The 23,457-nt window shown below is 34.8% G+C and overlaps 1 long non-coding RNA gene across 1 annotated transcript in view; it reads left to right on the top strand.

Moving 5' to 3' along the window:
- The first annotated feature begins 4,419 nt into the window (after nt 1-4,419).
- Nucleotides 4,420-23,457, top strand: part of LOC128999182 (uncharacterized) — a 63,637-nt gene continuing 44,599 nt past the window's right edge. The window contains exon 1 of the long non-coding RNA XR_008491245.1: nt 4,420-4,509. This is a non-coding gene — a long non-coding RNA (uncharacterized LOC128999182). The remainder of the gene's footprint in view (nt 4,510-23,457) is intronic.

Here is a 23,457-nt window from a genome sequence, read left to right as displayed (position 1 = left end):
TCAGGGACCATATTTATATAATCTAACCTAACCTAACCAAACTTCTATATGCGGATTAGGGCCAGAGGTGGCTGGTTCTGGACAATTTTGAGGAAAAAATGTCCCTACTAAAAATGTTTTATAATTATTTGGTTATTCAATTTATCCATGTTCATCTGTGTTACATTTTATATTTTACTGCAATAAATACCTCTTTATTAACAATTACACCACTTGAAATGTAAAAATATTTCAGCAACATGTACTAGGCTTATACAAAATTTAAGTTTTTTGAATGAATTAAACTTTAAAATGGCACGGGATGATAAGTTTGTTTGTGAATTGTATCGTGGTGCATTACATGCTCTCAATCTCAACTACATGGTAAGAATCTGTAGTAAGTTTCTGATGATAGATTTTATAGGTCACTGGTGATTATTGTCGGCCTCATATTTAACATTTTAGGAAGTTTTAAAAGAAATTGCTGTGCAAACTAAACGGGTTGTACTTCTTGTTCCTGTTTTAAAATTCGCTTTAATACGACAACTATATCGATTTTCACACGCATATTATGTAGACATATCACTCAGTTGATCGAAATTAAATAATGTTTTAAATGAGAAGTACAAAGAAAGGAAAAATGTTTTGCGTAGTGTTTGAAATCAAAACAAATTAAAAACAATGTTTACATAATAATAACATACAAGAAAGCATATCTTTAGGAATTATTACTTGGATATTTACTGAATAATTAACGGTTTGACTTGAAGGCTGCATTTGCAAACTATGCAAATTGAAACTAACTATTTTGCTAAACAGTTTCAAATGATTTTGTTATCATAATTCTTTAACTACCCTGAATTGTTGTTTTCTAGGTAGTTAATTAGAGTTTCCATTCACACACTTGGTGATGTGTTGTAGCCAAACTCACAGTGTTTGCTCAATTCCCTATTTTTGCTAGGTAATAGCTGTCCAGGTTAGTCGTGGACATAAAACTCCGGATTTATTTATGTGCTAACATCATTACAGCATGCGTGCAGAATGTACCTCACACAATGCCTCGTATCCAGGATTAATAGCTTACTGCACATTCCGACTACCGACATTGATTTTAATGCCTCTTCTACTACCTGCTACTGGTTCTCCAGCTTAGAAAAACTCACGGGTAGTAAATCAATGTAAAAGTGCAATTCGTGCAAGAAGATGGCGTTAAAACTATTTACATGACTACTGAATCATCATAAAGATGTTATATTGAACAAAGAAAAACTAACATTATTTTGATAGTCACCATAACATAAAACATTTCGATACGAGAAAACTTTACAAGAATAAACATAAAGTATCTGATATATATCAGATTGATATAAGATAAGATAAGATTGATATAAGATTGATATAATATATATACTGATATAATATTATATCAGTATATATATTATATCAATCTTATTAAGTAACGGTACCTAGGCTATATTAATGGGATGGAAGGGATTTACCAGAGCGACTCGTGGAAGCAATAATACTCGCTGTATTCAGACGGCAAGAGCTTTAAACATGCCAAGATGATCAAGGTTTTTGGCAGAATGCCATGTTCAACCACCTTAGTCAGGATTAGCTTCGACATGATTTGCCTCACGTTCAACCACCTTAGTCAGGATTAGCTTCGACATGATTTGCCTCACGTTCAACCACCTTAGTCAGGATTAGCTTCGACATGATTTGCCTCACGTTCAACCACCTTAGTCAGGATTTAGCTTCGACATGATTTGCCTCACGTTCAACCACCTTAGTCAGGATTAGCTTCGACATGATTTGCCTCACGTTCAACCACCTTAGTCAGGATTAGCCTCGACATGATTTGCCACACGTTCAACTACGTTCAACCAGCTCAGTCAGGATTAGTTTCGACATGATTTGCCACACGACATGCTCATCTACAAATATAATAATCTTGATAGGGCATAACATTGCAGCGTCTTCGATTAATAACAGACTGAAGATGTTTACTCAACTATTTGTTTAAACTGATAACTTTACATGTTTTATAGTTTTGACAGTTATCGATGTATACGGTATTAACAAGGAACGTGCATGATCAACGGTTAATGACACGTACAGCTTGCTTACTCCATACTATTGTTGCTGTCATCTTTGTTCTTATCTTGCTTGGCCCAAGATACCATTAAAAAAGGTTTAAGTTTTTGTATTTCTAGTGCTACCCATCGTCTTGTTGCAACAACTTTTAAATATTTTAGGCCAAATATTTTATTTTCAGGATTTTACCGTTAAAAATCTCCCCGAAATTGGGTTTGTCAAATAATCGAAAAATCAATACAACAAAAATTGAACAACCATAGACAATTGATAGTATTCATACATGCAAACACTGAAAACTGACCGGTGTTATTTGTATTCTCCTCCAAATCGTTAGATTTGAATATAGCCTCAGAGGATATATTGCCTTAAGCAACATTTGGTTTAGAAAACATTGAAATTATAACGTTTTAACCCATATTCTGGTTACTGTACTTACAGATGGCACAAATTGTAATTTTACAAAGGAATTACGCGTATGCTTACCAACGCATAATATTGCTTCTTCCAAATTTAAATTGACTTTGGTATCATTTTCATTTATCACCCAACCCCTAACGACTGTTCGGCGTTTAATGTACAGCCAAGTTTTGATATATATTCATAATAAATATCTAAATGTCCACGACCAAAACAACAGCAAAGCATGTAAAACGAATATTAGGGACAACCACTTTGAGTAAGTAGATTAGCAGCGATACTTAGAGCCGCTAAATTATTCTTATTGCTTATTTTTTTGCGGAATAACTTTTTATTTATGTTAGTATGTGAAAAACAAGGCATAAGGCCATTATTGGTAATTTTTGCTCTATCCTTCAACCTCTTTACTGGCTTAATTTGCACAACTTTAATCATGAATAGTTTATTGTTTCGGTATTATAACAATATATTCTTCAAATATTGTTCCCTAAATATTTAGAGTATTAGTGTTGACAGTTATTAACAGTTATTAATCAAACATGGTATTTCAGTTGCATCTAACTTGGGAGCAAATTTTATAATCCATTACAAGGTACATTCCGTGTTTGTAGAAGACTTCCTATTTTTACGCATCCATCAATGATAGCGTTAAACGTTGGTATACCTGTCGTACGTGTTTGTCAGTGTTAACAAGTAGAAACAAAATTATCCATGCATATTGATGAGTCGAAAGCAATGGCATGCGTTAGCTAGATTGTATGATTTTTCTCATCTGGACCGTCGCGTTTGTTATTTTGCACATGAATATTCCAAATACATGAACATAAAAATGTACATATAAAGTATTTTTGTGATGGAAAGAGGTTTGTGCACGACGTAATAATCTTTGGTGGTATATATATGTAAATCGAAAGGGGCACCAAGACTGACCGATCAATTCGTAACAATTACTCATAAACTATTTGAAATAATTAGTCTGTTTAAAATCGATCGAGACGAGACAATCGTAGTAAAAAATGCAGCCACTGCGGCCGCGGCCATCAAAGATAAAAGCTCCAGTCAATTTTCCAATCATGCCGGTAATTTTCAATAATGATTCGGGCCGTTTCCATCCTCCTCTAGCTCACACGTGCCCTATTTCTCGTCCCACTCTGTGTTTAGCGTAATCGTTTAGAATTATACTATAATCAGGACTGTTAGCGCTTATACTACTGATCTGAAATTAAGTAAAAACGGACGATAATAAGATTTTAAACTGAGATATTGTAATAATGGATATGCCCCAGGATTATCATCGGGTAATTCTGGAAAATACAAGCGGCGAAAATTAGTGTTTGTACTCTGTAAACGGTGATGGTGTTATTATGTTTGAAAAGTAATTTTCTTCTGTCCTCGGATGTGGATCTCAGTTGCGGTTCACCTGGTGAACACTGAACATCTCTCGGAGCGTTCCCGTGTACCGTGTACCGTGGACTGTCGTGTGCTGTACCGTGTTGATTGTCGTGTGTCGCGCGCGCGTCCACATGTTGTCACTTCTCTACTTCTGGGTCTAGGTTGCACCGTTCCTTTCTTTGCACCTCTTTAGATGGGATGTCTTCACTAAATTTTTTTTCGATGTCGTTTAGGAATCGAATGTCTAAATTCAAAGATGTTCTACATATGTATGTTTTCTGTTGTTCTGGTTCAGAGGTACTTCAATCTTTGACCAACACCCCAATCGACTCTTCCTTATCTAAGATGTTATGACAGTGCCGTGACGTGGTTGTGACTTGTGGATGTGAGCCTTTTGGGGATGTTCTAGAACCTCCTCTTCATAGTTGTGCTAGTGGAGCTGGTGGAGTCCTTATACACCACCACTTCACACAGAACCAACCAACATACCTGCGGTGAACTCCACCCCCCCCCCCTTCAACACTATGGCTTCCCCCCTTGCAATGTGCTAGTTACAACTAGATTTTGAACTTGTGATGGAGAATTGTATTCGGATGTCAAAGGAATTTCCCAATACGATTGGTTTGTATATTCTACTATTAATATTTTATAGTGTTTTTTACAATTAATATAGTTATACGTCTGCGATATATCAGTTTGCATTGACGCAGGCAGTTTATTTATATTATTGTTTTCAGTCATGCGTTTGGAAACAAATTTTTATTATTTATTTTGTTTTCACGGAGTGCTGTGAAAATGCTGAAATAGTTCAAACAAATACTTATCAAAACGCAAAAGTTTGAAGGTAAACTTTGTGGTCTAATAAATTAAATCATTATAATCATGCCACTTTTTCATCTTTATCATTTCATCGTTATGCCAAAAAGGGTGAGTTTCATAAGATGGGGTCGAGTTATTAGAATCACATTACCCTGTATTGTTAAAATATAAAATATAAAGTATTAAAGAGCTAGGTTGTCATTATCTCTTTGTGTGAAAAACATTGTACAGTATTCTTCAGTAGCCTTCAATATTGAAAAACGTTCACAATGTACAGTATTCTTATATACTTAAAACGGCAATCATGTTCATAGTTTGATATCATGTTTATGGATTTTGTAAATAAGATTTATTGATCAACTGTCTTGGATGCCAATTTTATATAAACCGTATACTTAAAACTCACCCGGAAACTCTGGAAGAAAACCACATGTAACAAACGATATAGACTAAACTCTTTCATTATTGTTTGCTTCATTTTTTTGAATATACATTTATTTGATGAACAACTAATCCGGTTCGTCGTAGAAACAAATATTATATAGGAAACTTGTAGCAAATTTTGTCCTCTTTAATTTTACAAAGCAGGGTCTTCTCAAATACTCATAAATACGGAGATTTAGCCCAAAAACCTAAAAAAGTGACCAAATTTTAAGGTTTTTCACAAAATAAACAATGTTCCGGTCATAATATCTGTCAGCAAACCTCATATTCGTGTTCAGCGACCCAAGAAACATAAAGTAAAGTGATGATTAGGACTGTACCTAAACTTTCCGCTAACTGCCACCTTAATTCCTAATATGCCTAGCCTATATAACTTTATTTGAAAGAGTTCGCGAACCAGCATGATCTGACTATGGGAACGGTGTTATATAGCGTAAAAGTTGGAGTTTCTTCATTTTTACCTTCGAAACATAGATATTTCAATTTATTTTTAAACTGTTTGGTATAGCTTAAAAATAGAAATGCAGTAATTTAGTATTTCAAAACGTTGTAATAGGCGTAATTTTACGGATTAAAAAAATCACGTGTTTTTTGTATGGATAATGAATAAATAAACTGTTTTAGTTTGCTTGTTTAGTAATATGTAACGATCAAATTTGGCAAATTTATTCATTTCATACTGTAGTCCGTTGTACATCCTATTGAGATAATAATTTGAGTTTACACCTAGGTGCACTTTATGTAGCATCCAACTCAGACCTTCTTAATTCTACTGCTATTTAAATATGGAATAAATGTTACAAAATCCAATCAGGCAGTTAAAAATTCTTTTAGGCTGCAGGTTTGCTGTGGTGGGGCATTTACTATCTCAGGTTTTATTTCTGGTGGTTTAGTCAATATTGGCCCACTTTAAGAAACTATTAAATCTAATGGTTAAAAAAATCCCAAGGTGGTTAAAGCTAAATAAATTATCGTCACATTTAATACCATACAAAGACAAAATCCATCTAAGGGTAAGTTTTTAATTTAGTATTTTTTCTTTTGCTAATAGTACAGTGGCTTTAATAGTGTTATACTAAGCCACCGAGAAGAGGTCTTAATTTTAATGGCAATATTGCGTTTAACAACTTCTTAACCATTCAAGAGTTTCCATTTGTTTCCACACCAAACACCACAGAAGACAAGCACAAGACTCCTTATCCAACAGTCACCGAATAATGTGTTCAGGGGACGATTGACAATATCAAGCGAGTGACATTTTCTGTGGCATTAAAAGTTATCTCGAGTTTTTTAGGTAGGCTTACCTGTTTCTTCATCCTGAGATTGTATTTATAAATTTAATTAGTACAATTAAAAAAAACATCGTTGACCAAAAATCTACAAAATTTTTATTTTTTATTTGACAACTTGCTCCAATGACAAAATCGAGTTTAAAACCAAAGAAAAGAGATTTTCCGTAGGATCGCTTTCTATCTTCAGCAATTAGTAATAAAGCAGAAAAACACCACGACTACACTAGGGTTCTTTCGATGTTTAAACATGATTAAACCTAGTGTATTTGATTAATTAACTGTAGTACGTAATAAGAATAGATAGCGAAGAACTATTTTTACTACGTGACTTGTTAAATAAATCCCTATTAATTATATGGTTTGTGTAGTAGTCCTTATATTGACAAGAGTATTGATAAGTATAATAGATTGTATGCAAGTATGGGATGTATTAAAAAAAAAAAAATTAAGTTATTTGATTACTTAGTAGGCTATTAATAACATCCGATTTCCCACTAACTACAACATTATAATTTATAATTCAGTATATATATACATAGTCGCCACCAAAGTTCCTAATGATAACCTGCCTATGAGAAAAACAGTGTATTGAGATTTACATCCACGAACAGCTTAACGACAATCTTATTGTATCAGAAGTTTATTGTATATTGGTTGTGTGCGGTCAGCCATCACGGTGGTTTTTTGTTGTGTATTATGTTTAGTGAGCTGGTTGGCGTACTGTGTACTGTGTATAGTGTGACTGCTGTTATCCTGTTTGCTTTGAGTTATGTTCTATGTTTTGTGTGCATGTGCTGTGTAATGCACTCTCACTTTGTTTTTGTATTAAGTGTGGCGTGTGCATCTGCTGTTTAGTTTGGTTGTTGTACAGTATGTATATTGTTTATATTGCTCAGGGGTGATGTGTGGTTTGTGCTGTGCATTGTGTTTAATGTTATGGGGTGCTGTGTATTTTGTATAGTGTAGAGTGAGTGTATGTGCCGCTGTGCTAGTAGGCTATGCCATGTATCGTGTATAGTGTTCTGGTGTAATGTTTATAGTGTGTGTATGCACTGTGTACTGTGTATAGTGTGTGTATGCACTGTGTACTGTATGCCACTGTCCTGGTATTCCGTCTACTGTTTATAGTGTGTATATGCACTGTATACTGTGTACTGTATAATGTATAGTGTGTGTATGCACTGTGCACTGTGTATAGTGTATAGTGTGAGTGTGCACTGTGTACTGTATGCCACTGTCCTGGTATTCCGTCTACTGTTTATAGTGTGTATATGCACTGAGTATGGCGCTGTGCCGGTGAGCGGCAGCTACCGCGGCGGCGGCGACTGGCGGCGACTACGGTCTCTGCGACGGTCGGGGGAGGAGTCGTCCGGCGCCACTGGTCCCTCGGGCAACCTCCAGAAGAACTCCTCGCGGCCCCTAATAATAATTATTATTTGTATAATTAACTTATACGACTGGCGAAGCTCTTTGCAAGTCGGTTGTTGGCCTCTAATGTGCCAGTGCCGAGGAAGTACCCGTCACGTCACTTTTGTTGCTTCATCATCCGAATGGAACTCTTATGAATGACATTACAAGAAATGACTTGAAAATTCGCTCTTTATCTGAGGGTGCAATGTGTGAACTGAGACATGTTTTAATATATTCACATAAAATTATGCTGAAATCTATAGCATTCATAATACATTCACATGCATTTTCAGCTATTTGAAAAGAAGAAGACAGTGTTTTAAATTATCAACCAACCCTGAAAAGTGTTTGATCGGCCTCCTCCTATACAATGGAAAGCAAATTATTCAATTTATCAATGCAGTCCAATGCAGTCCCCATACATAATTTTAAATTCACATTTCTCATCAGTGATGCATATGACGTGTTTAATGTATGTTTGTGTGATGATTGTGCTGTAAAAGATTTCATTTGGGGTGAATCTGAAATAAAATACTGCTGGTATCATCGCTAGTAAAAGTCTCATTGAATCCTTTGCCTTAGCTCATTTAGCAGGGCATAATGGATAAATAAGTTTTACATTAGTAGGCTATGCATTTTGTTACTTTTCATTTCATATTATGAAAACAAAATACTTTAACCTTTCCCAAAATATAAAAACAAGCTTGAAGGATCGTTCTATTGCTATAAATATGTCATTTTTCATAATTTGCATTGTGAAGTTTTTTTTTAGATTTCTAATGACTTATTTATTCCCGTGGTAATTTATTAATTTGCTTAGTCCATAGCACTGTATTAACGTTGTATGTTGTATACAAGCAAGCACAAAACCGTAATCTCAGTAATGAGAGAAATTATGAGTAAAAAGGGGGGGGGGTTGAGATTAGATAACATGTTTAGTAACAAACATTATAGTCATAATAAGGCTCGACTTCTCAATACAGTAAGATTCCACATTCTTAGACTTGGAAATATACGGTTACATTTACATAAAACAGTGAAACATTATAGTTAAGTATATCAATGTCGTTTTGTGTTTAACACGATCGTGTGACACAAGAAAGTGATTTGATACAGTAGTGGACACAACTTTCATCGTAATTATAATTTTGATTCTTTATTGTTTTTGGTTGGCTAGGGTTTAAAGAAACCTTTTAGTGTGTATTGCTTTTGGCGGAAGAACTGATCCAATGTTTCGACGTAAAAATATTCTGAAATACTAAAACTTATGTCGTAGATATATAAGTGATCAATGTATTTAAACATACCCCGTGTGTCTCATATATACATACCCCCCTGTTTTTTTTTATTAATAGAGATACAATTATAATATTCAGGGAATGTTTATATGATCAAAAAAGGAAGATTTTGGTGTATATAGATTTTCACCTTCCCCCCCAAAAGGGGTAGTTTGGGAGTAAGTTGAAATGTTCAAATGTTAGGATTGACCTAGAGACCTCTAGTTTGTGCCATTCCTTTTATTTTATTCATAGCTTTACGCCGTTTTTTACGGTGAAAATTTACATACACAAAAAATTCATTTTTTGATCATATAAACATCCCTCATTATTTATATCATAGTAAAACATCGTGAATCGTACACCGTTTAAACTAGGAACTACCTCGTCATACCAATTTATAATATGGTCTTGAGTTGTTTTCCATCAGGTGGGATTTCTTCCAATTTCCAATAGAACAATAGAACCAAACACGTGACCTATGACTAACATAGTACAAGACCAACTACAACAATACAAATCGACTAACCCCAGCATGAATAAAAAGAATTCGATATTATAAGGACATTTTTTTAAAAATATACATTTTGTATATCATTTTTTGGATTCAGTTTGTGGCTATAAATTATAGAGCGAACCAGGTTTTCTGTGAATCACAATATTCGTACTGTTTAACTCTTCAACTATAGTTGTAGTTTTAAAAGAATGGACGTCAAAATTATACTAATGAAACATAAACGTGTCCTTTTATAACATAATAATAGAAAACAAAAAGAAAATAGAACGTTAAAACAAGTATTTTGGTAAATATAGACAATAAGATTTTCTGTAAGGCACATAATTCTAACATTTTTTGCAATATGCACTTACTCATAGAACGATTTTGTGTGTCAATATACCTACAATGAATTAGTGTCAAATAAACTTATAATGATAATAAATCAACTTGAAAGTTAAAAGACAAACTCGAGTCCGACCAAAGGCCTGTAAAGTCTAAAACAGTGTTTTCTGAAGAATTACATGCCGGTGTATGAAGCATGGCGCATCCGACGGCAGACAGTTGATATTTTGGATTTATGTAATGGACGTGACGGCCCCAGGGCCCATGCTACTGGAGCCCATTTCGAAAACATCGCACCATCGCATCGCCCCTCGCCCGCGCCCACAGCTCAGTCTTTGCCTTTGCCGTGGTTTGTTGTGCCTTGTTAGACTTACGACCGATATTTACAATGTTCATCATCTTAGTATAACAGGTCGTCCTCATCATTCATTTAATATACTTCGCAATACACCCCTCACTGTTTAATAGTGGGGTCTCTTAAGTTCCTGCAAATTTAAATGGAGTTTTATTTGCTTTAGTTTTGAAACTGCGTAAAAAGTTCATAAACGGGCCATCATGTACATGGGAGGAGTCATGCATCTGATAATATAACTTGGGAGGAGTCATGTATTTAATAATATAACTTGGGACTAGTCATGTATCTGATAATATAACTTGGGAGGAGTGTATCTAATAATATAACTTGGGAGGAGTCATGTATCTGATAATATATCTTGGGAGGAGTCATGTATCTGATAATATATCTTGGGAGGAGTCATGTATCTGATAATATATCTTGGGAGGAGTCATGTATCTAATAATATAACATGGGAGGAGTCATGTATCTGATAATATAACTCAGCGAAACTATATTCTTACTCATAAGATATCGAAAATTAATTAATTTTTTATTTTACTTTATTTGTTATTGGTGCGGCAGATAAATCACAATGAACTTTCAACCAAGCATTGAGTAAATTGTATTTTGCTTTTAAAAATATAATACATCATCTCTCACTTCTTCCTTGTAGATGCCGAGATCTCAAAGAGTTACTTAATTCTTGATTGCGTCCATACCAACCGCGAGTCGAATATCAATATAACAATATGATGAGTGCATTTACACGATTCTGTATCTATTTCTTGGTACAGATGTTTAATTTCCACACAATTATAGACTTCCAAGTATGATGGTTCAGATTGTCCATGCCATGTAATGCAATACAATCTGCAATAGTCTCGTAACCATTTTTGCCCAAAATGCATATACACTGTTTTCAATATTTATTTACTGAAAAACAGTATTTTCACGTTTTTCGCCCTATAAATTTTTGTTATTTCAGGGATAAACATCATGATTCCTAGTAAGTGACCTTGAGATTTATTTATATTCTTCGGTAGCATAAATTTAACGTCATAATGCACTAGCGCATAAATTTGAAGTGGACCTATAAAGCTGTCAACGGTCAGATGGCTGGGGTGTGGGGAGGGGGTAGGGACGGGAAAGCGAAGTAGACGATCGACTTTCACGGAGGTCGCGGGTCGCGCCCGTCCAGAGCCATACAGCGTCCACCCAATACAGTACATACAAGTACTTGACAATACATTGGTGTCTATGGTTCCCGTCCAGAGCCATACAGCGTCCACCCAATACAGTACATACAAGTACTTGACAACACATTGGTGATTTCAGGTCACTATTGTTCTGTACCGGCCACCTCTTGCTATGCTGGACACGTCTATGGTCAATGGTTCCCAGAGCCATACAGCGTCCACCCAATACAGTACATACAAGTACTTGACAACACATTGGTGATTTCAGGTCACTATTGTTCTGTACCGGCCACCTCTTGCTATGCTAGACACGTCTATGGTCAATGGTTCCCAGAGCCATACAGCGTCCACCCAATACAGTACATACAAGTACTTGACAATACATTGGTGATTTGAGGTCACTATTGTTCTTTACCGGCCACCTCTTGCTATGCTGGACACGTCTATGGTCAATGGTTCCCAGAGCCATACAGCGTCCACCCAATACAGTACATACAAGTACTTGACAATACATTGGTGATTTGAGGTCACTATTGTTCTGTTCCGGCCACCTCTTGCTATGCTGGACACGTCTATGGTCAATGGTTACCAGAGCCATACAGCGTCCACCCAATACAGTACATACAAGTACTTGACAATACATTGGTGATTTGAGGTCACTATTGTTCTGTTCCGGTCACCTCTTGCTATGCTGGACACGTCTATGGTCAATGACTCCCGTCCAGAGCCATACAGCGTCCACCCAATACAGTACATACAAGTACTTGACAATACATTGGTGATTTGAGGTCACTATTGTTCTTTACCGGCCACCTCTTGCTATGCTGGACACGTCTATGGTCAATGGTTCCCAGAGCCATACAGCGTCCACCCAATACAGTACATACAAGTACTTGACAATACATTGGTGATTTGAGGTCACTATTGTTCTGTTCCGGCCACCTCTTGCTATGCTGGACACGTCTATGGTCAATGACTCCCGTCCAGAGCCATACAGCGTCCACCCAATACAGTACATACAAGTACTTGACAATACATTGGAGATTTGAGGTCACTATTGTTCTGTTCCGGCCACGTCTTGCTATGCTGGACACGTCTATGGTCAATGGTTACCAGAGCCATACAGCGTCTACCCAATACAGTACATACAAGTACTTGACAATACATTGGTGATTTGAGGTCACTATTGTTCTGTACCGGCCACCTCTTGCTATGCTGGACACATCTATGGTCAATGGTTCCACCTCCACGCTCAGGCTTGAGACCTATCGGGAAAGTTCAGCGTTAAACAATTAATTTTAAGATCCATATTTAAGACACAATTTTCTTTATACGTCAAATGTAAGTGTGTAATACATTACTAAGCCGTGCATCTGACCTCCACGCAACTTTGGGGAGTTGATCTATATCTACCAAGGAAAGGAAGGTTTCTGTTTTATTCTCGATCGTAAAATCTCTTAGGTCTCTTCCGCTTGTTTTCAAAGCTACCACGTTCAAGTATTTTGTATGTATTGGTGTTTATGTGATCAAAATCAAGTAACAGTGTTTACTTTAGATTTGTTTTTCAGATTCTTGTGTTTAAACCTTCTGTCACTCTGACGGGCAAAACTATGTTAAAATATTTACTAGAATTATGTGATAAATGTACTTATTACCTACTGATCCAGTTCGTTAAGGATAGTAAACGTTTCTATAATCATTAGTAATTTAAGGTATCCCAAAATACCCCGGAGCTAACTAAATCTAAAGTTTTACTAGACCGATTTTATTAACTAATGGGTCGTTGGAAAGCTTAATTCGTGTAGATTTGCAAATAATTATGAAAGTGTGTTTTTGTTAAGATTTATGGTGAAAAATAAAAAAAACTTCATAAGAAATACGTCATAAGAAAACGGGGGTTTTCACATTTTTTTATTTGTAGACAACTTTTGGCTGCCTTTATTAAGTATTTTCAAGAAATACGTAGTAGTAATTTGTAGGAAATTTTAGTTTCTTTTAAAATATCACATTCATTTTGGTCGATTTTTGGACAATTTAAATGTTATTGGCGAATAAGCTATGCGATTCCGAATTTATAGTTGTTGGAAAATACTGAATTACATATATCTTTGTTAAACATTGTAGGTACAACTAAATCTAGACTTCTACTAGACCGATTTTGTTGATCAATGGGTCGTTTGAAAGTCTAATTCGTGTAAATTTGAAAATAATTATGAAAGTTTGATTTTATTAAATATTTGAGGTGAAAAATACAACAACAAAAATGCATTTAAACAGTTTTTTCCAAGTTTCTATTTCCAAGTTTCCATGTGTAGCCAACTTTAGGCTGCCTTTTTGAGTATTTTCATGTAATACATAATAGTAATTATTATGAAATTGTATTCTCTTTCTGAATATCACTCTCCACTTTGGTCGATTTCCTCGCCAATTCAAAGTAATTTGCAACAACACTAAGCAACCTCCGAATTTATAATTGATAGAAAATACTGAATTGGAGATATTTTTGTTAAACTCTGTAGAATTAAATATAATGTTCTATTTGACAGATTTTATTAAATAATAGGTCAATGGAAAGCTTCATCCATGTAGATTTGCAAATAATTATGAATGTTTGATTTTTTTAGATTTATGGGAGTAATGGGATTTGCCAGTATGCATTATCCAATCATATGAAACTTGTGTTGATAATTTAACTGCTGATTGTTGTATTGATATTTCATTAATCTTTCTTTGGTTGCATGTTGTTGTTCACAATTTCCATTTGTGGTTTAAGTGTGTTCCTTATGTTTTGTGTGTGTTTCTAAAGTTATGTGCTTAATCTGCACCATAAATATTAGTGAGTAAAGGTGTGCAGGGATTTCATAACTGTTATTTTCCTAGAGCCCGTTTGTATTTAACCACAACGGGCTCTGTGGCTAGTTTATGTATAATTGTACAGTGATAACAGTGAATGGTCACACCTCTTTACCTCTCTACATGTTTCTAAGTTCTTTACATTAAATAGTCCCATTTATCAATGAATTCTCCTATAGACCATTCAAGTACGAGTTTGTTTAGCGTCCTTCCTTATCTTCCACCATAGATCATCCCACTAGCTGTGAATTTACCGAGAGGATATGATTTAAGGATACCATCAGTTTATGAATTCTGTTATAGCTTTCACATTCGATAATCCGTTTTAATTTTTCTATAGCATCCACCTGTCGGTAAATTTCGCCATCTTTTATATAAAACTTCTAATTTTTTTACCATCATTCATACTTTAGCAATATCAATATGAACTGTGATTAATATAATTTTACAGCCTGGTTAGTAAAACTAGACGTTTAAAGCAAGACAATTTAGCAGATTTTAAATCTAAAACAGATTGTTGATGAAAAATTGTTGCTCTTTATTCGATTTGTGTAATTGATTCACCCCTGACAAACTAAACTGTCTCTCTCGTCCCCTCTCCGAGTTTTTTTTTTTTTTTTTTTTTTTTTTTTATATTTTGTTTACAAACAATTATATTTATATCCCATGGTTTAAAGACAGCATTCTGGTAGGTAATGAATAATCGGCCAGTTCCAAGTTACATATATTTCCACATGTAAAATACTTCAGTAACTAATCGTCTGTGTGTGGCAAGGGACGAAGGGAGTGACTCATTTGACTGAAACTTTATTTTTAATTCAAATTCAAATATATTCATTCATAATATTACATTGACTTGGCCTCGCTAAGCTTATACAAAACTTGTCGGCGATGTCCAATTGATTCAGTAGTAACAAAGAAATCTTACGGTATTTTTCATTTCTTGTTTTTTTATGTACAGACATTTATAATTTACTGTTCTAAAGTGGTTTTAGGCAATCGCATATTTTAAAACAGAGTACTACAGAAAAAGATTTAACTAATTAATTAAAAAGAAATAAAGAAGAAATTGTCTTGTAACCAACGGCATTCCACTTAGATTATTATGCTTCGTTGTCTTTGGTTCTCCTGTAGACCATGAGTTTATGTTGTATGGCAGTGACAGAATATGTATTTCGGCCTGATAGAGAAAGTACTTTTTCAGGTTGAAAAAGAGAACGAAATAGGTAATAAAAGGTATAATAATAATAATAATGAATAATACATTCAGCTGAATAAAAATAGCTGATCAAGAAAGACGATTGCAATAACACCTTTACGTTGGACAGCATAAAATATAGAAATAGACTTTGATTAAACGGAGCGAGCGAAGCTCTTATTCGTCGCCTCTCATGCATTTGGTAATACGCAAACTCCTCCTAGACGGCTGAAGCAATCTTCAAATTTCGTATGGTGATAAAGACCATATCGGTGAGTGCTAACATCTAATGTTAGAAAACTATCATAGGAATCTGCACAACGGGCCCTCAGAGTTTCAATGTAATCCATATGGAAACAGTATTAGACACAAAAACAAAGGCATCAGATCAGCTGTTGACTTATAGTAGTTTACGCAACGATTGCGTTAAGCGTGTCTTTACGACACGAGTAGAAAATTTAAGGCACGAGCCTTGGCGAGTGCCTTAAAAACTTCTACGAGTGTCGTAAAGACTATTAACGCGAGTTGCGTACACTACTTTACCTACGACCGTTTTTTAATTACTATCAATCTGGATTTAATTACTAACAATAACTACTGATAACTTTTTAGAGAGGTTATGTTTTCGTGTATCGTCATTGCCACTGAAAGTGATGCAACGACTTGTTGTATAATCAGCTGATTTCCTGTAATTACGTGTTTGTTAAACTTCGTTAAATATTACATTGCTAGCAGCATTCTTACCATAAATAATATTGTATCAGGTACAATTCGGCAAATATTTAATTTATTTTTGGACTTCCACCAACTTAATTAAGAATACGCGAGTATCAACATGAACAAGTCGGATAAACAATTAAATTGGTCAACTGATCAGCTGATCAGCTGATTAGTTGACGTTCGAAGCATTACAATTTTAATTCTTTTCTCTCAATACTTGAACCTCATTGGTCCGTTACCTGTGTGGATATGAGAAAACTATGCGGATATGAAATGAAACTATGCGGATATGAAAGTAAACAGCTGTAAAGTGAAACTTTTCAATTCTAAGAACTGGACTGAAATGGCTACTTTAAAAAACGGTCGTAGGTAAAAGGAATTATTGTAACTGTTATCAAGGATGTTAGAACAGAAACGGTATGAATCATAAACACAATGACACCACTAGCTCGAACCAATAATAACATTAACATATATTTTGGTCGGTTTTTGACAGTTAAAGTGGGACCAAGAAAATGTAGTGCTAGGCTGACGTATGTTGAAGGGAGCTGCGTCCGAATGATAGCTTTTCGACCTAGGATTTCCAAAAGAATGTCTGATGAGGGATGAGCACAAACAAAAGCTTGGTCTAGAGAAAGAAACTAATTGAAGATCAACTTTTAGTATCATGTTATAACGATTTTGAGTTTTAACTTGAATGCTCACTTTCTTTGAAATTAAGTGTCCAACAATAAAATTAGTACTGTATGAATTCATGAATAATTACCTGATTGGCTGGTTAGTTTTTTTTTTGTCCTGGATTTCTTGGATATAAAATAATGCTATACCTTTAATTTCTTTTCATTTGTATACTTATCATCACATAAAATTTAACTGTTATGCAGTCATCAATTACAAAAATGGTAGAGGCCTTAAAACTGTTTGGGTAGAATTTAATCACTTCACTTTTTGTGTACCACCCTTTTTGAAAAGTAATATAACATCCCAGAATTTGTATGTTTAAAATGTAAATACAGGACTCAAAAAATCCATATAATAAAATCTCTGCGTTTTCGACAATATTTTTTCTCTTCACCCTAAATTATCTTGAAAGTTTATCCCTACACTAAAATTTCTTTATCTGAAATTGTAGGTGAAAATGATTTTGAAGGTTGATGGTAAGGGGCAATGGCTATATAATGCCTTGTAATTGACGATCAAAGTTACTTTTACTTCTGACTGTGTGTGTGTTTTTGTTTATTCCACACAGTAATCATGATTAATTCCAGTTAGCTACCTCAGTTGAAGCCATGATACTGTTTATTTTTTTATTGTTATGTAAATGTTTCAAAAGTTAGGGGAAAATTTCCTCTTTTATGTTTAAAGAATTATGTATTTCCAAACAGGTATCTGAACCTCTGCCTTTATTGTTTTAAAATTGTCCTACTGTGTTGTAAGACGTATATAAAAATGAAACTATTTGCATCTTTTCGATTAAAATTGATATATTTATGTCTCGATTATGTTGTCAGAGTTAAGCATGCTATGTAACTTAAACTGCTAAGTATTTTATCAGCTAAAATGATGTATAAAATATATTGCGTCATAAAAAAGCATTATGTAAAAAAATATTTGGCCAATGTGCCATTTTAAACGTAAGTTTTGATATCCTGATTAAAGAACTACTCAGCAATTTGACTGGTACACTATAATAATGAACTGTTTCAATTTTAAGTGGTGGCACCGTAGTAGGCGATTCAAAGAAGTATACATGTAGCCTTTATTGGACTACGCCAACTGTGTTCTTTTAAAGCAACAAACGGGTTATATCCGGTCCTAATATAGATGGGATGCCAGTACTTAAAGTAAATGGTTGTAGTTGTAGTTAAAAGTCGGATTGAGAGAAGTTTTTGTAAATGCTTATAGGAGTATTTTTAAACTTATTGTGCAAGTTTTTTTATGACGGAGCTTTAAATTCCTTTTTTAGAAAGTAGGTTTTATTTTTGGAAAGTTTAGTTGATTCCCATATATTCTCAGCTTTAATCAATCAATTAACGTTTTTATTGGCACTGCTTGAAATAATATAAAATAATGGAATGCTTTATAGACCGGTGTGGTCAGTTTTTGTGTGGCGGTGCGGCCGGGGATGCCGGGTGTCCCCACAATTATACGAGTGCACTGTTATTACTCGGCTGTCATCTCTGTAGACAAGGACCACTAGTTATTTAATAGGTATCACGGAGCCGACACCGTCTGAAGGTCTGCCACTGCCAATGCGATTGTCAGGAAGACTTCATTCATACAATGTAACAAATGTCACTATTCATCTATACTTATTTAATACGCAAGTAGGATTTTTGTGACAATTACTCCTCCGAAACTACTGAACCGATTGACATGTTTTTGGTGTCATCGTAAAGAGCGTAACGTGAAGTTGTGCAGGACACTTTCTTTTTATCGAAATAATTTTAGAGTGAGGCCCTGGGGCCCTTTAAAGTTTTGTATTTCTCCATAAGATTAACTTGGGAAACAAAAATTGATATGAAACTCCAGTTGTTGTCAGAAATTAAAAGTGAGAAGAAGAACATAAAAATGTTAATTGTAAACAGTCAATAAGTTTGCTAATTTAACAGTTAATTTGCTACAAACATTTACTGACATCTTTGAAAGGAAATATTTACTATTTGAATTTGGGTTGGCGTAAATATTACAATGGAAAAAAGCGAGAGAGCCTGGATAGTTTTATATACTAAAAAGAAAACTGAATTAACACTGTGCTGCATTTAATTCTTAGAAATAATTATTGAAAGAGCCGATTTGCAAACTATGGAAACATAGGAGAGTCATAAAACACCACCAAGGAGAAGAAATAGAAATAATGTTCTTTTTTTAGAATTTATAATCGTTTTATGGACAACCTAATGTGGCTATGAGTAAGGCAATTTGTAGAAAACACTAAAAAACAAGACCAGCTTTTGAAAAATGATCAGATATTTACAATAAATGTTGATTATATCGTTTTGTTATGTACATCTTGAGTATTTCCATAGTAGTTGAGTAGAATCTTTTTAAGTCATCAGAAATTATAGCTGCTATTCGTTTTAAAATAACGCCTGTAATACTTAGCAATTGCTCGAATTCGAGCAACAGTTACACTAGTAGTATGTTTAAAGCAAGTGGATAAAATCAAACGAATGAACGAATAAAATATTCTCAGATAATTTTGCTTTTAGAAAGAATTTAGAAATGGGTTCCACAGTATATGGTCAATTTCGATATAAGGTTCATCCTGACTCTGTAATACCAATTACCAAATATTTAAACCTAGCAAATTTCCATTGTCTAATTGGATTTTACTAAATTTTTTCAATAAACATGCAAGATTTGTTTCTGATTGTAAAAGCATCAGATTTAAGGACTTCATAGGTTTGCTGCTACAGGTAACGAAAAAAATATTTTTTGTGGAAAATGTTACTAGTTCAGTATGAAATAAATTGAATAAATTAGTATTAGTAAAATATATTAGTATGAATGGGCTAAACAGTTCCAGGCCAGGAGATGAGCGGGTTTTGTTAGCCGGTAGTCCGGGGACAATGAGCACGCGGGAGTCCGGCACTACTGAGTAGCCATTGAGCATCTCAGAGTGCGTAAATGCATTTTTACATCCTCCCCATAAAAAACGAAATAAATTAATTTGACAAATTTGATCAAAATATCCATAAACAATAAAAAGCTACAACCGTTTACTTATTCCCCATAAGAATAACATGGGAATTTTAAATTACTATATGGTTACGGTATGATTCCGAGGAGCTAAAATTGAAACTAAGAACATATTCTTTTCACATAAGCACAAGACAGTTCACAGTATTTGAGCAGCTTGAACACCAAGTTATGTCATTATAATATAAACAGTGACGTTTTTAAGCTCTTCATTACAATGGTGTCGTTTTTAAAGGACTTGTATACTATTCCTTAAATGTTTACACCTATATTGATGTTAATATTTGTTTGGATACTAAACGATAAAATTATTTAAAATGTGCGTAAACAAAAAATAATTTTTGATGAATTCAACATAATATCTTATAAAACAAACTAAAAAAACTATACTGTATCAGTTTACTTAAAATTACAGATTATAAGTTTTGTGTTTTTATTGCCAAAGCACAGGTCTTATTTTGGTGTTAATATATTTCCTTAATGCTTCTTTAATGTTAATAACGCTGCTGATGTTTAGGAAATTAGTCAATGTTACAGTTTGGTTTATATCTGCGACTGGCGTTCACCGTGTTATCTGAAGGCATCTAGGGCACGGCCAACCAGTTCTCTGTTTCTAAATCGTTTTATTTCATCGATTTACTGACATTCCAAGCTTTTTAGGACTGTCTCTTGTATGGTTTTAAATAAATATATTTTTTAAACTCATAAATTCCCTCAGAACTCATAAATTTTAACGTGTTATATCATATTTTTAGCAAACATTTTCCGGGCTTTGAAGACATAATTATACCTGAGTGGCATTCCCTCGATTCAAAAATAGAATTTCCTCCGATGCATCGTTCTCCAATAGTATATTGTTTTGTACTTATCTTGGATTGATGCAAGATCATGTGATTGTGAGATTTACTGCTGTATAGTGAAGCGTTATTATGCGCATAATAGCTACGGAGAAAATTCCAAAGAATTGCAAATTGAAAATTCCCATGTTGTTCTTATAGAGAAAATTGTTAACTGTTGTTGTTTGCTTTATATTTTGAACAAATTTGGTACTCGTTAAACGAATTCTATTTGAATAGGGAATAAATGTGATTTTTTAAGGATACATTTTAGTGTAAGTCCATTCCGGCAAATGGAAATTCGTTTAGTCTGCAGGTTTGCTGTAGTATTATTTATTTCGCAAAAGTAATTGCATTTTCGTTTGTTGTTGTTGCACGAGTTCTAGGTAAGATGTGTGTGTCATCCTATGCATTTTGCCACATTGCTTTCGTCATAAAAATGTTTTAAAAATCTAAAATAATTTTGTTAACACCGATATGCACAATTTTCTAAATTTTCTGAAGATGAAGAAAGAGATAAAATCATATAATGTATTATTTAATGTATCATTTAATGTCATTTAATGTTTGTTGTCCTGTTCCTGACAACATCCAGTTTTAATAATTGAATAATATTGCAAATTATTAATGATAAAAATTAGGCCTTTTTCATGTTGAATGAATGAGAGCTTTACAGGAATTGAATTATATTTTGTCATCATTAACATCGACTTACCCATTCAGCTCTTTCTATGTGGGGTGAATAGAGTTACAGAATTTACTCTTTTCTATTCTAGATTTGTATTTATAAATCAGTAAACTTGTCTTACATTAGAAGTCCACTGTCCTTAGCAGAGTCCGTTACGCTTGTAGAAAAAAATATCTTCCAGTAACTCAAAATATTACGTTTCAACCGTTGTCGAGGATTGGACCGAACCGCAGTAAGCAGAGAGTAATTGCCGTCGGGAAAACCTTGACTGAAAGAGGGAGACAGGAATACATGCAATGCTTGTAGCTTACCTACGACTCTTGCTAAACCTGCCGACTTCAACAGTAGATGCGATTCTAGAACCTCATACAGTGCAAAATGTAAACTGTAACAACAACGAAGTGTGGTCATTTCGCTTGTTCGTGCATTGTAAGCGGTAACAACAATACGATACCTCCCCGACAAGTTAACTAGTAAAACTATTGAAGATTCAAGAGGGAAATTTAAAACGAGTTGTGTCATACTTCGTAAGCGGTAACAGCAATAGCAATACGAGAGGTATGAGGAATGCCTCGTCAGCCGCCAGTCGTCGTCTGCGGCGCCAGACTAATGTGAGATGGAAGATTACCACCAGCTACCCCGGCTACTTCCTTACATTTAAAATATCAATTAATTACACGAAAGAAGCTGGGAACCATTATTTATGACCGAGTAAACGGATTTTTAAAAAGATAAAACTGGGTGACCATACGGAAGAGGTTAATTATATTTGCTCGGCCAAAGTTACGAGATAATTATGTACGTTAATGTAGATTTTTATCCGAGGAAGAGCGGGTTTCTTAATTATGTCATAATTAAAGCGTTGTATCGCGGGCGGATTCTCTGTTTACACTGGTATTGTCGGCCGTTGTTTCGCCTAATTACTGTAGTCTGTTTGAGTAGTCAGAGCGCCACACCGCGACCGTGCAGCGCCGGTATATTATTTATGTAACACGTCTGCTGCGAAACTGTTACTGTACCTCTGACACGCGTGTTTCAGTTGGGATGCTGCCGTGTTTGTAGCGACAAACAGACAGGCAGACAGACAGTCGGACAGTCAGACAGACGGACAGACGGAAGATCAGGATGGAGGGTGCGGGACCTGCGTTCGTGAGACGAGTACAGTCCTGCTACATGCCAATTAGATAAAAATAACAATGTTTATACGGCTTCGAAATCGAACAGGTAACAGAAAAAATAGGAACGGACAAGTGGTGTTTTGTGGGTTGCGTGTACGTCGATCAGGTTGGCGCGGTGGCCGGGGGCTGCGCCTTCCCTCAGGTGCCCGGGCCCGCCCAGTGACATCGGACCGAGAACAGACCCTTGCAGATGCCGTGCGAGGAGAACACAGAATGTGGTACACCCGTATAGTGGTAACAGCAGAACACTGTATACAATACATGTATACGGAAACAAAAGTGTTTAAACGACCTAGAATTATTTGTGTATAAAGAGCGCAATGACGGTTTGTGCTCGTAATACGCACAAGATGTTTTCCACCACCATTGTTAATTTATAATTACACACAAATAACTTTTAAGATATCTTTATAAAATAAAATTTAGGTTATGTTTGCTTTTTAAGGTTATATTATTACCGGAATCGCGACTGTGATTGGTGTAGAAACAACCACTGTGAAATCAGCGGATTTAGCGAGTGGTATGATCCATTCTCGCTCTAGAGCGACAGTGAGCTATTTTACGTAATGTTTACAGGCATGTCAATGGGATAATTTACATGCAGTGGTAGTAAAAATATTGCTCTACTAAGTCTTGAAAGTATCGCCTGTCCTTAGACATTAATAGTAGAATAGAGTTCTACTACCTGAGCCATTGAGATGATAAGAAACAAATCAAACTGTACTAAAATAAATTAAGTGTACATACAACCTTAAAAATTAGAAAAATCAACTTTGTT

The sequence above is a fragment of the Macrosteles quadrilineatus genome, unplaced genomic scaffold, assembly GCF_028750875.1.
Source record: "Macrosteles quadrilineatus isolate MER2022 unplaced genomic scaffold, UCM_ALF_1.0 Scaffold_7__1_contigs__length_78375512, whole genome shotgun sequence".
NCBI classification, from domain to species: domain Eukaryota; kingdom Metazoa; phylum Arthropoda; class Insecta; order Hemiptera; family Cicadellidae; genus Macrosteles; species Macrosteles quadrilineatus.
This window is presented reverse-complemented; position numbering and strand designations above follow the sequence as displayed.